Genomic DNA, 12,302 nt, shown 5'->3' with positions numbered 1-12,302 from the left:
GCCTAGTAAAATAATTGTAAACATTCACCTGTGAAAGAATTCTGTTTTGTATCCACGGTAGAGGTCACTTTCCTCTTTAGGGACTTTCTTGATGGTAAATGTACAGAGGTTGACATTATCATGGCTGCAAATAGAAATGACTGCTGAGAAGCAGCACGGTGAAAACAGGTTCACACTTCCTGCCAGTGCTACTGAAAATTTTTTGTACTTGTCCACTGTGCTCCTACCAGAAGTCAAAACTATAGGGCCAACTGCCTCGCCTCATTGGAGAACTACATCTTCTCATAGTACTAAATGTAGTAAATATATCTTTAGAGATTCTGAAAGTAAAATGTGGCATTGAATATAAAGCTGTACGTCTTAGCATTGCATAGTTGTGTTTTCTGTGTTAAATACAGCCAGCAAAATTTGTTTGCTAAAGCTAATTCTTTACTAAAAGAAAACTGAAAATTTAAACATTAGTGCATAGAACGATGAACTTGAAATCTTATATACAGCTGTATGGTTAAAAATTAAAAGAGGGCTTAAATATCTGTTTTCTAATTTATTTTTCCCATTGTTACAGGAGATTCTGTCCTTTCATCTTAGTGATGACAGTGAATTATTTAATTCCCTGATTTGGCTAACGTTGTTGATGACTTGCTACCTTACCCATTAATGAAACTCTGTGCTTGTCAAGGAAACATGAGTGCCAACTTGAAATGCCGAATAAATGTCAAGCTAGTCTTTTCCAATTTGCATTTTATTTTGCTTTTATTACACTAAGTATCTAATTTGATTATCTTCCTTGACTAACTTGGTCATATTTTTAAAATTGATATAAGATTTAAACCTTAGGGCTATCCTATCCCTAATTATACTTTAAAAGATCTCTTTTTAATTTGATTACAAAAAAACTTGAAATAATTATACAATAACTATTATAAATGGGACTTCTGCTAATAATCTTTATTTATTTATTTTTTTTGAGACAGAATCTCACTCTGTCGCCCAAGCTGGAGTGCAGTGATGCAACCTTGGCTCACTGCAACCTCCGCCTCCTGGTTTCAAGCAATTCCCCTGCCTCTGCCTCCAAGGCAGGTGGGATTACAGGTGCATGTCACCACTTCCAGCTAATTTTTTGTATTGTTAGTAAAGTTGGAGTTTCACCATGTTGGCCAGGCTAGTCTTGAACTCTTGACCTCAAGTGATCTGCCCGCCTTGGCCTCCCAAAGTGCTGGGATTACAGGCGTGAGCCACCATGCCTGGTCTTCTGATAGTCTTGCTTCCTGCTTTTTATTGCCCTTGCTTGATTTCTGATGCTTGCGTGTAAATTTTGTGAGTTTTGTTTTGTTTTTGTTTTTGTTTTGAGACGGAGTCTTGCTGTGTTTCCCAGGTTGGAGTGCAGTGGCACGATCTTGGCTTACTGCAACCTCTGCTTCCCAGTTCAGTCAATTATCCTGCCTCAGCCTCAGGAGTAGCTGGGATTACAGACGTGCACTACCACACCTGGATAGTTTTTTTGTATTTTTAGTAGAGATGGGATTTTATCATGTTGGCCAGGCTGGTCTCAAACTCCTGACCTCAATTGATCTACCTGCCTCAGCCTCCCAAAATGCTAGAATTACAAGTGTGAGCCACCATGCTCAGCTGCTTCTAAATTCTTGTAGATTTGTTTCATTCATAAAACCTGATTATTGATTTAAAGAGCTAATATGCTCTCTGAATGTTCTTTTTTAGTCATGATCTGCTATTTTTAAATGAATTTGTAACTTGTAGGATGAACTGGCATCTTTAAAAGAACAACTAGAAGAAAAGGAATCTGAAGTAAAAAGGCTACAAGAAAAATTGGTTTGCAAGATGAAAGGAGAAGGGGTTGAAATTATTGATAGAGATAAGAAGATATATTTCACATTTGTCATCTCATTTTTTTAAGTCCTCAAAATCTGTGGAAGAAACCGATGATAGTCAATGTGTAGTTTTAGCATCAAAGAAAGAGTAGCAGAATCCAGCCAGGCCCAGAACCACAGGGAATTCTCCAAGACTCTTTACTGTGACTGGGAATCCATTAACTTCTTCTTCAGTACCTAGAAAAGGGGAATTCTGTACTTCATTTGGTGTTTAGGATTACTAGACTGTAAATTCTCATCACAAGAATGGACTTGTTTCAATTGCAATGCAAGGGAATGTATGCCAAAAGAGTTAAAAAGAACCACCCCTGTGTCCCAGGATTGTTACCCTCAGAACTGAAATTAGATAAAGTAGGGGGCTTAGAAACTGTTCTGCCCTTCAGACAGAAGAGAAAAATGGTTCTGTATCTTTGTAAAAATTAGTAACAAATTTATACCAGGGATTGAGCCCTCCACATTTTAGAAAGCAAAAATAGGCTAATTCTGTTTTTGGAAAAATGCATGAATTTATCCAATTTTTTTTTCATAACTGAATAAGTTTGTTCTGAGTATTATATGGACCATCATTTCTAATAAAGTAGGTGTATATGATAGAAAATAGCCTGAATGAAATGTTTTTTTAAATTATATTTGGAAATATAATGTGCATAACATCTGGCAGCACTAGGTTAAATTTAACCTTTCTTTGTAATTATGAATGATGACTGTGGCACTATGAGACACCAGCCATGTTCTGAGCAAGAACATGTGAAGGATAGGCTAGCATTCTGGAAAAGATTCTGTAATGTTGATGAAGGCAGAACTCATGCACTAGACAGCAGAACTTTGTGATGATCAGTTTACTCTTTCTTCCCAACTTCTCTAGCAAGGATTGTCTTCAATCTGTTGACAGAACAATCAGCCTTTAAAATAAAGAAGTGCAATTCAATGAAGACAGCTAAGATAATAAGAGAGCATTTGGTTACATTTTAAAATGAAATCATTAATTAAAAAGGGTCATATATACCTGTGGTAAGAATGTAAGCGAGAGCTGGCAGCATCTCTGTCCTACAGAGAAATTCTGCCCCTGGAGTAGGATTGAATGAAGCCAAGAAGCTGAAAAAATTGCAGATGGGGCAAAGAAAGAGTCCTGGAGACTCAAGTCCATAGATTGTAGCACCATTCATGCCCTTTTAGATTTTTTTTTTTTTTTTTTTTGGTTAACTGAGTTCCAGTTGGGTTTTTTCTTTTAGTAAAAAAGGCTAAACTGAATCCAAGATGGCCAAATAGGCACAGCTCCAGGCTACAGCTCCCAGTGTGAGTGACACAGAAGACAGGTGATTTCTGCATTTCCAACTGAGGTACTGGGTTCATCTCACTGGGCATGTCAGAAAGTGGGTGCAGGACAGTGTGTGCAGTCAACCGAGTGAGAGCCGAAGCAGGGCAAGGCATCACCTCACCTGGGAAGCACAAAGGGAAAGGGAATTCCATTTCCTAGCCTAGGGAAACCATGACACACACACAGCACCTGGAAAATCGGGTCACTCTGACCGTAATACTGCACTTTTCCAACGGTCTTAGCAAACGGCACACCAGGAGATTATATCCTGCGCCTGGCTCAGAGGGTCCAATGCCCATGGGACCTCCCTCATTGCTAGCACAGCAGTCTGAGATCTAACTGCAAGGTGGCAGTGAGGCTGGGGGGCGGGTGCCCGCCATTGCTGAGGCTTGAGTAGGTAAACAAAGTGGCTGGGAAGCTTGAACTGGGTGGAGCCCACCAAAGCTCAAGGAGGCATGCCTGCCTCTGTAGACTCCACCTCTGGGGACAGGGCATAGCCAAACAAAAGGCAGCAGAAACTTCTGCAGATTTAAATGTCCCTGTCTGATAGCTTTGAAGAGAGCAGTGGTTCTCCCAGCAGAGTTTGAGATCTGAGAATGGACAGACTGCCTCCTCAAGTGGGTCTCTGACACCTGAGTAGCCTAACCAGGAGGCATCCCCCAGTAGGGGCAGACTGACACCTCACATGGCCAGGTACCCCTCTGAGACAAAGCTTCCAGAGGAACGATCAGGCAGCAACATTTGCTGTTCAGCAATATTCACTCTTCTGCAGCCTCCGCTGCTGATACCTAGGCAAACAGGGTCTGGAGTGGGCCTCCAGCAAACTCCAACAGAACTGCAGCTGAGGGTCCTGACTGTTAGAAGGAAAACTAACAAACAGAAAGGACTTCCACACCAAAACCCCATCTGTACATCACCATTGTCAAAGACCAAAGATAGATAAAACCACAAAGATGGTGAAAAAACAGAGCAGGAAAGCTGAAAATTCTAAAAATCAGAGCACCTCTCCCCCTCCAAAGGAACGCAGCTCCTTGCCAGCAATGGAACAAAGCTGGACAGAGAATGACTTTGACCAGTTGAGAGAAGAAGGCTTCAGACCATCAAACTTCTCCGAGCTAAAGGAGGAAGTTCAAACCCATCACAAAGAAGCTAAAAACCTAGAAAAAACATTAGACGAATGGCAAACTAGAATAACCAATGTAGAGAAGTCCTTAAATGACCTGACAGAGCTGAAAACCATGGCATGAGAGCTACATGACAAATGCACAAGCTTCAGTAACCGATTCAATCAACTGGAAGAAAGGGTATCAGTGATTGAAGATCAAATGAATGAAATGAAGCGAGAAGAGAAGTTTAGAGAAAAAAGAGTAAAAAGAAATGAACAAAGCCTCCAAGAAATATGGGACTATGTGAAAAGACCAAATCTACTTCTGATTGGTGTACCTGAAAGTGACAGGGAGAATGGAACCAAGCTGGAAAACACTCTTCAGGATATCATCCAGGAGAACTTCCCCAACCTAGCAAGGCAGGCCAACATTCAAATTCAGGAAATACAGAGAACACCACAAAGATACTCCTTGAGAAGAGCAACTCCAAGACACATAATTGTCAGATTCACCAAAGTTGAAATGAAAGAAAAAATGTTAAGGGCAGCCAGAGAGAAAGGTCGGGTTACCCACAGAGGGAAGCTCATCAGACTAACAGCAGATCTCTCAGCAGAAACTCTACAAGCCAGAAGAGAGTGGGGGCCAATATTCAACGTTCTTAAAGAAAAGAATTTTCAACCCAGAAATTCATATCCAGCCAAACTAAGCTTCATAAGTGAAGGAGAAATAAAATCCTTTACAAACAAGCAAATGCTGAGAGATTTTGTCACCACCAGGCTTGCCTTACAAGAGCTCCTGAAGGAAGCACTAAACATGGAAAGGGACAACTGGTACCAGCCACTCAAAAACATGCCAAAATGTAAAGTCCATCCATGCTAGGAAGAAACTGCATCAACTAATGGGCAAAATAACCAGCTAACATCATAATGACAAGATCAAATTCACACATAACAATATTAACCATAAATGTAAATGGGCTAAATGCTCCAATTAAAAGACATAGACTGGCAAATTGGATAAAGAGTCAAGACCCATCAGTGTGCTGTAATCAGGAGACCCATCTCACGTGCACAGACATACATAGGCTCAAAATAAAGGGATGGAGAAAGATCTACCAAGCAAATGGAAAACAAAAAAAGGCAGGGGTTGCAATCCTAGTCTCTGATAAAACAGACTTTAACAACAAAGATCAAAAGAGACAAAGAAGGCCATTACATAATGGTAAAGGGATCAATTCAACAGGAAGAGCTAACTGTCCTAAATATATATGCACCCAACACAGGAGCACCGAGATTCATAAAGGAAGTCCTTAGAGACTTACAAAGAGACTTAGACTCCCACACAATAATAATGGGACACTTTAACATCCCACTGTCAACATTAGATAGATCAACGAAAGATAGTTAACAAGGATATCCTGGAACTGAACTCAGCTCTGCACCAAGTGGACCTAATAGACATCTACAGAACTCTCCATCCCAAATCAACAGAATATACATTCTTCTCAGCACCTACTCCAAAATTGACCACATATTTGGAAGTAAAGCACTCCTCAGCAAATGTACAAGAACAAAAATTATAACAAACTGTCTCTCAGACCACAGTGCAATCAAACTAGAACTCAGGATTAAGAAACCTACTCAAAACCATTCAACTACATGGAAACTGAACAACCTGCTTCTGAATGACTACTGGGCACATAACGAAATGAAGGCAGAAATAAAGATGTTCTTTGAAACCAATGAGAACAAAGACACAACATACCAGAATCTCTGAGACACATTTAAAGCAGTGTGTAGAAGGAAATTTATAGCACTAAATGCCCACAAGAAAAAGCAGGAAAGATCTAAAACTGACACCCTAACATCACAATTAAAAGAACTAGAGAAGCAAGAGCAAACACATTCAAAAGCTAGCAGAAGGCAAGAAATCACTAAGATCAGAGCAGAACTGAAGGAGATAGACACACAAAAAACCCTTCAAAAAATCAAGGAATGCAGGAGCTGGTTTTTTGAAAAGATCAACAAAATTTATAGACTGCTAGCAAGACTAATAAAGAAGAAAAGAGAGAAGAATCAAATAGATGCAATAAAAAATGATAAAGGGGATATCATTACCAACCCCACAGAAATATAAACTACCATCAGAGAATAATATAAACACCTCTATGCAAATAAACTAGAAAACCCAGAAGAAAGGGATAAATTCCTGGACTCATACACTCTCCCAAGACTAAAACAGGAAGAAGCTGAATCCCTGAATAGACCAATAACAGACTCTGAAATAGAGACAATAATTAATAGCCTACCAACCAAAAAAAGTCCAGGACCAGACACATTCACAGCCGAATTCTACCAGAGGTACAAGGAGGAGCTGGTACCATTCCTTCTGAAACTATTCCAATCAACAGAAAAAGAGGGAATCCTCCCTAACTCATTTTATGAGGTCAACATCATCCTGATACCAAAGCCTGGCAGAGACACAACCAAAAAAGAGAATTTTAGACCAATATCCCTGATGAATATCGCTGCAATAATCCTCAATAAAATACTGGCAAACCGAATCCAGCAGCACATCAAAAAGCTTATCCACCATGATCAAGTGGGCTTCATCCCTGGGATGCAAGGCTGGTTCAACATACACGGATCAATAATCCAGCAAACAGAACCAAAGACAAAAACCACATGATTATCTCAATTGATGCAGAAAAGGCCTTTGATAAATTTAACAGCCCTTCATAATTTATTGAGAGCTAAAAACTCTCAATAAATTCGGTGTTGATGGAACATATCTCAAAATAATAAGAGCTATTTATGACAAACCCACAGCCAATATCACACTGAATGGGCAAAAACTGGAAGCATTCCCTTTGAAAACTGGCACAAGACAGGGATGCCCTCTCTCACCACTCCTATTCAACATAGTGTTGGAAGTTCTGGCCAGGGAAATGAGGCAGGAGAAAGAAATAAAGGATATTCAATTAGGAAAAGAGGAAGTCAAATTGTCCCTGTTTGCAGATGACATGATTGTATATTTAGAAAACCCCATCATCTCAGCCCAAAATCTCCTTAAGCTGATAAGCAACTTCAGCAAAGTCTCAGGATACAAAATCAATGTGCAAAAGTCACAAGCATTCCTATACACCAATAACAGATAAACAGCCAAATCATGAGTGAACTCCCATTCACAATTGCTTTAAAGAGAATAAAATACCTAGGAATCCAACTTACAAAGGATGTAAAGGACCTCTTCAAGGAGAACTACAAACCACTGCTCAATGAAATAAGAGAGGACAGAAACAAATGGAAGAACATTCCATGCTCATGGATAGGAAGAATCAATATCATGAAAATGGCCATACTGCCCAAGGTAATTTATAGATTCAATGCCATCACCAATAAGCTACCAATGAGTTTCTTCACAGAATTGGAAAAAACTACTTTAAAGTTCATATGGAACAAAAAAGGACCTGTATAGCCAGGACATTCCTAAGCCAAAAGAACAAAGCTGGGGGCATCATGCTACCTGACTTCAAACTATACTACAAGGCTATGGTAACCAAAACAGCATGGTACTGATACCAAAACAGAGATATAGACCAATGGAACAGAACAGAGCCCTCAGAAATAATACCACACATCTACAACCATCTGATCTTTGACAAACCTGACAAAAACAAGAAACGGGGAAAGGATCCCCTATTTAATAAATGGTGCTGGGAAAACTGGCTAGCCATAAGTAGAAAGCTAAAACTGGATCCCTTCCTTACTCCTTATACGAAAATTAATTCAAGATAGATTAGAGACTTAAATGTTGGACCTAAAACCATAAAAACCCTAGAAGAAAACCTAGGTAATACCATTCAGGACATAGGCATGGGCAAAACACTTCATGTCTAAAACACCAAAAGCAATGACAACAAAAGCCAAAATTGGCAAATGGGATCTCATTAAACTAAAGAGCTTCTGCACAGCAAAAGAAACTACCATCAGAGTGAACAGGCAACCTACAGAATGGGAGAAAATTTTTGCATTCTACTCATCTGATAAAGGGCTAATATCCAGAACCTACAAAAATCTCAAACAAATTTACAAGAAAAAAACAACCCCATCAAAAAGTGGGCAAAGGATATGAACAGACACTTCTCAAAAGAAGACATTTATGCATCCAACAGACACATGAAAAAATGCTCATCATCACTGACCATCAGAGAAATGCAAATCAAAACCACAATGTGATACCATGTCGCACCAGTTAGAATGGTGATCATTAACAAGTCAAGAAATAACAGGTGCTGGAGAGGATGTGGAGAAATAGGAACACTTTTACACTGTTGGTGGGACTGTAAAGTAGTTCAACCATTGTGGAAGACAGTGTGGCAATTCCTCAAGGATCTAGAATTAGGAATACCATTTGACCCAGCATCCCATTACTGGGTATATACTCAAAGGATTATAAATCATGCTGCTTTAAAAACACATGCACACATATGTTTACTGAGGCACTGTTCACAATTGCAAAGACTTGGAACCAACCCAACTGTCCATCAATGACAGACTGGATTAAGAAAAGGTGGTACATATACACTATGGAATACTATGCAGCCATAAAAAAGGATGAGTTCATATCCTTTGTAGGGACATGGATGCAGCTGGAAACCATAATTTTTAGCACACTATCACAAGAACAGAAAACCAAACACCTCATGTTCTCACTCAGAGTTGGGAATTGAGCAATGAGAACACTTGGACACAGGAAGGGGAACATCAGACACTGGGCCTGTTGTGGGATGGGGGGAGGGGAGAGGGATAGCATTAGGAGATATACCTAATGTAAATGATGAGTTAATGGGTGCAGCACACCAACATGGCACATGTATACATATGTAACAAACCTGCACGTGGTGCACATGTACCATAGAACTTAAAGTATAATAAAAAATTTAAAAAATAAATAAATTAATTAAAATGCCTGAAATAACAGTAAATTTATAGATGAGAATTCTGATGCTCAGAGGGGTAAAGCAACTCACCCAGGTTACAGGCAGGATGCAGCAGAGCCAGCTTTCTAACTGAGGTTTCTCTGAGCCACAAACCTGTTTCTCTTTCCATTTTTCCTCTGTGGATCAGTAGTTTTCTATGAATCTGTTGTCTAATGAAAAGTACCTAGGTCCTCTAGGAGAATCCTCCTACTGTTATTGTTTCTAATTATCTTTTCATCTTTCAGTTAGAAGAACATCCATTTTTATATTGATGTCTTGTGGCAGAATGTGAATTTCTGCCTGCAGTGCCCACAATGGCATCAAACCTATTATTATGTTCAAGTCAACATTCAAACTCACAAAACTAATGTAGACCTCTTTGGCATCAGATTCACTCAGAAAAACATGGGACAGGGTTGGGCTTGGTGGCTCATGCCTGTAATCCCAGCATTTTGGGAGGTTGTCGAGGGCAGATCACTTGAGGTTAGGAGTTCGAGACCAGCCTAGCCAACACTGCTAAACACTGTCTCTACTAAAAATAAAAAATTAGCCGTGCTTTGTGGCAGGTGCCTGTAATTCCCGCTATCAGGGGGCTGAGGTGGGAGGATCGTTTGAATCTGGGAGGTGGAGGTTGCAGCGAGCTGAGATCGCGCTACTGCAATCCAGCCTTGGCGACTGAGCAAGACTCTGTCTCAAGACGAGAGAGAGAGAGAGAGAGAGAGAGAGAGAGAGAGAGAGAGAGAGAGATGAAAACATGAGACAGGAATCACAATTAACTACAGGTGGTGTCAGGTGTCCTTCCAAATTATGCAGCTGCCCAGAGACAGCTCAAATGCATGAAGGTGTGATCCATATGAGGCAAGTGCTGGAACCACCCTGACTTAGGGTCTCATTCCCTTCAGGAGCCAATATCTCCTGTAACAAACTTCAGAGGTGTCATTTCTGGCATCACCACACATGCCCAATTAAAACAGTCAGCACATTCAAGGATGCTAGAAGCTACAATCTCCATCAAGTATTTATAGTGCATTTATGGTTCCTTCCAGTCCAGATGCAATTTCCAATCAGAGATCATTTTTAATATGAGCAATGTTGCTGAGTAATACTGTTAACATAGTACTCTAATCTGGTTATGGGGAACAGAGCTAGAATGTTAACTAAAGGTCAAATTCATATGCAGCAGAGAAAAGATTTTGTTAACTATTAACCCAAAATGCCCCACTGATAGCAGGTTTTGCTATATGGTTTGCTTTAACCAATGGAATGCAAGAGGAGGTGACGTACACCACCTCAAAGCAGAAGGCTTGTGAGCCATTGCATGATCCCACTCTTATTCCCTTCCCGTTGCCGTGAGACAAGGTTAGGGGCAATACCTTCAGCTTAGGTCCCCAATGAAATGAAAAAGATATTTGGAGAAGAGCCATGGAACAAAGGGGCAATGGATCCTCAGTTGCTATAAAACCTCTGAGAGAGAAACATGTATTGCTGTAAGCCATCAGTAGTGACAGGACTGGTGTTTACTGTAGAATAGCCTATTTCTGATTAGTACATCCCCTTTGGAAAGATATAGGCTGGTTTTACCATTCTCCTACCAGGAGTCCAACTAAGCCAGCTAGCCCTTCAGTATGTGACAGCCTTAATTCTGGCAAGATTCCCCAACTGGAGTCTGATGGAAAGTTGTTTCCTCTTATCGAGCAGTTTGGATGTTAGAACAGTCCAAGTAATGCCTGAAGAAAAATAATGTATGTAGATTATGATGGTTTATTACTCTAATTTATCTTCTCCTTTGTACTACTCAGGGTTCAGTCAAGAGACAGGAACTATACAGAGTTACCTGAATAAATATAGTTTTTATTTTTTGTATTTATTTATTGAGACAGAGTCTCACTTACTCTGTGGCCCAGGCCGGAGTGCAGTGGTGTGATCTTGGCTCACTACAATCTCTGCCTCTGGGGTTCAAGCAATTCTCCTGCCTCAGCCTCCAGAGTAGTTGGTACTATAGGCACCCACCACCAAACCCAGCCAATTTTTGTATTTTTAGTAGAGATGGAGTTTCACCATGTTGGCCAGGCTGGTCTGGAACTCCTGACCTCAAGTGATCGGCCCACCTTGGCCTCCTAAGGTGCTGGGATTACAGGCGTGGGCCACTGCGCCCCACCAATAAATATAATTTACTATAAAGAATTGTCAATGGGCCAGGCACTTGAACCTGGGGTGGAGAGGGCGGAGGTTGCAGTGAGCTGAGATTGAGCCACTGCACTCCATGCATTCCAGCCTGGGTGACAGAATGAGACTCCGTCTCAAAAAAAAAAAAAAAAAAAAAGAATTGTCAACAAAGTATAAAATTGTCAACCTGGTAACTGAAAAGGTGAAAAGAAAAATCTAAGAGATTACAGAGGTAGCAACTGCAGGGAACTCTTAATCACTTCTAGGTCTGAGGGAACAAAAGTAAGAGGCTGGAATTCTTAAAATGTAGAAACTTGGAGGAGTGGTGGCGTGAAGCTGAAACTCAGACATCTGAGGAGAAAGGTGCTGCTCAGTTGGTGGTGTTGTCTTTGAGTTTGGAGGCAGTGTCTCTTGGAGCTGGGATCTGTCTCTGAGGAGGGGTTTGGTGCTGGTGTCTCTTGGTGGGGAGGTGGGGTGCAGTCCAGTTAGTTCTGTAGGTGGTAGGGAAACTGAAAACTGGACCCAACTGCTGCTATGATGAAGCAGAGTTAATAGGGTGCCTGTAGCAAGAACCACAAGCAAACAGGAAGCTCACAGGATGAAGTGTGTTCTTTCTTCCTCCTCCCACCTTTCAGTCTCCCTCTAGCGCCCCTATCATCAGAACTTAACAGACAGCCAGCTAGCAAAGCTGAAATGGGGTGTGGAGAGACCCAGCAAACCTCACTGATCGGTGCACAGGGGCACCTGGCTAAGGTGTGAGTGAGGGCTGGTTCCACCTGTGCTCTGCTTGTCAAGCGCTAAGTCCTTGTGTGGGCTATGTCAGCCAGGAGGAGGCGGCATCT

General features: G+C 40.9%; 1 pseudogene; it reads left to right on the top strand.

Moving 5' to 3' along the window:
* Positions 1-11,620, top strand: part of LOC105492162 (liprin-beta-1-like) — a 120,098-nt pseudogene extending 108,478 nt beyond the window's left edge.
* The last annotated feature ends 682 nt before the right edge of the window (positions 11,621-12,302 follow it).

This window comes from Macaca nemestrina, chromosome 10, assembly GCF_043159975.1.
Source record: "Macaca nemestrina isolate mMacNem1 chromosome 10, mMacNem.hap1, whole genome shotgun sequence".
Classification (NCBI taxonomy): domain Eukaryota; kingdom Metazoa; phylum Chordata; class Mammalia; order Primates; family Cercopithecidae; genus Macaca; species Macaca nemestrina.
This window is presented reverse-complemented; position numbering and strand designations above follow the sequence as displayed.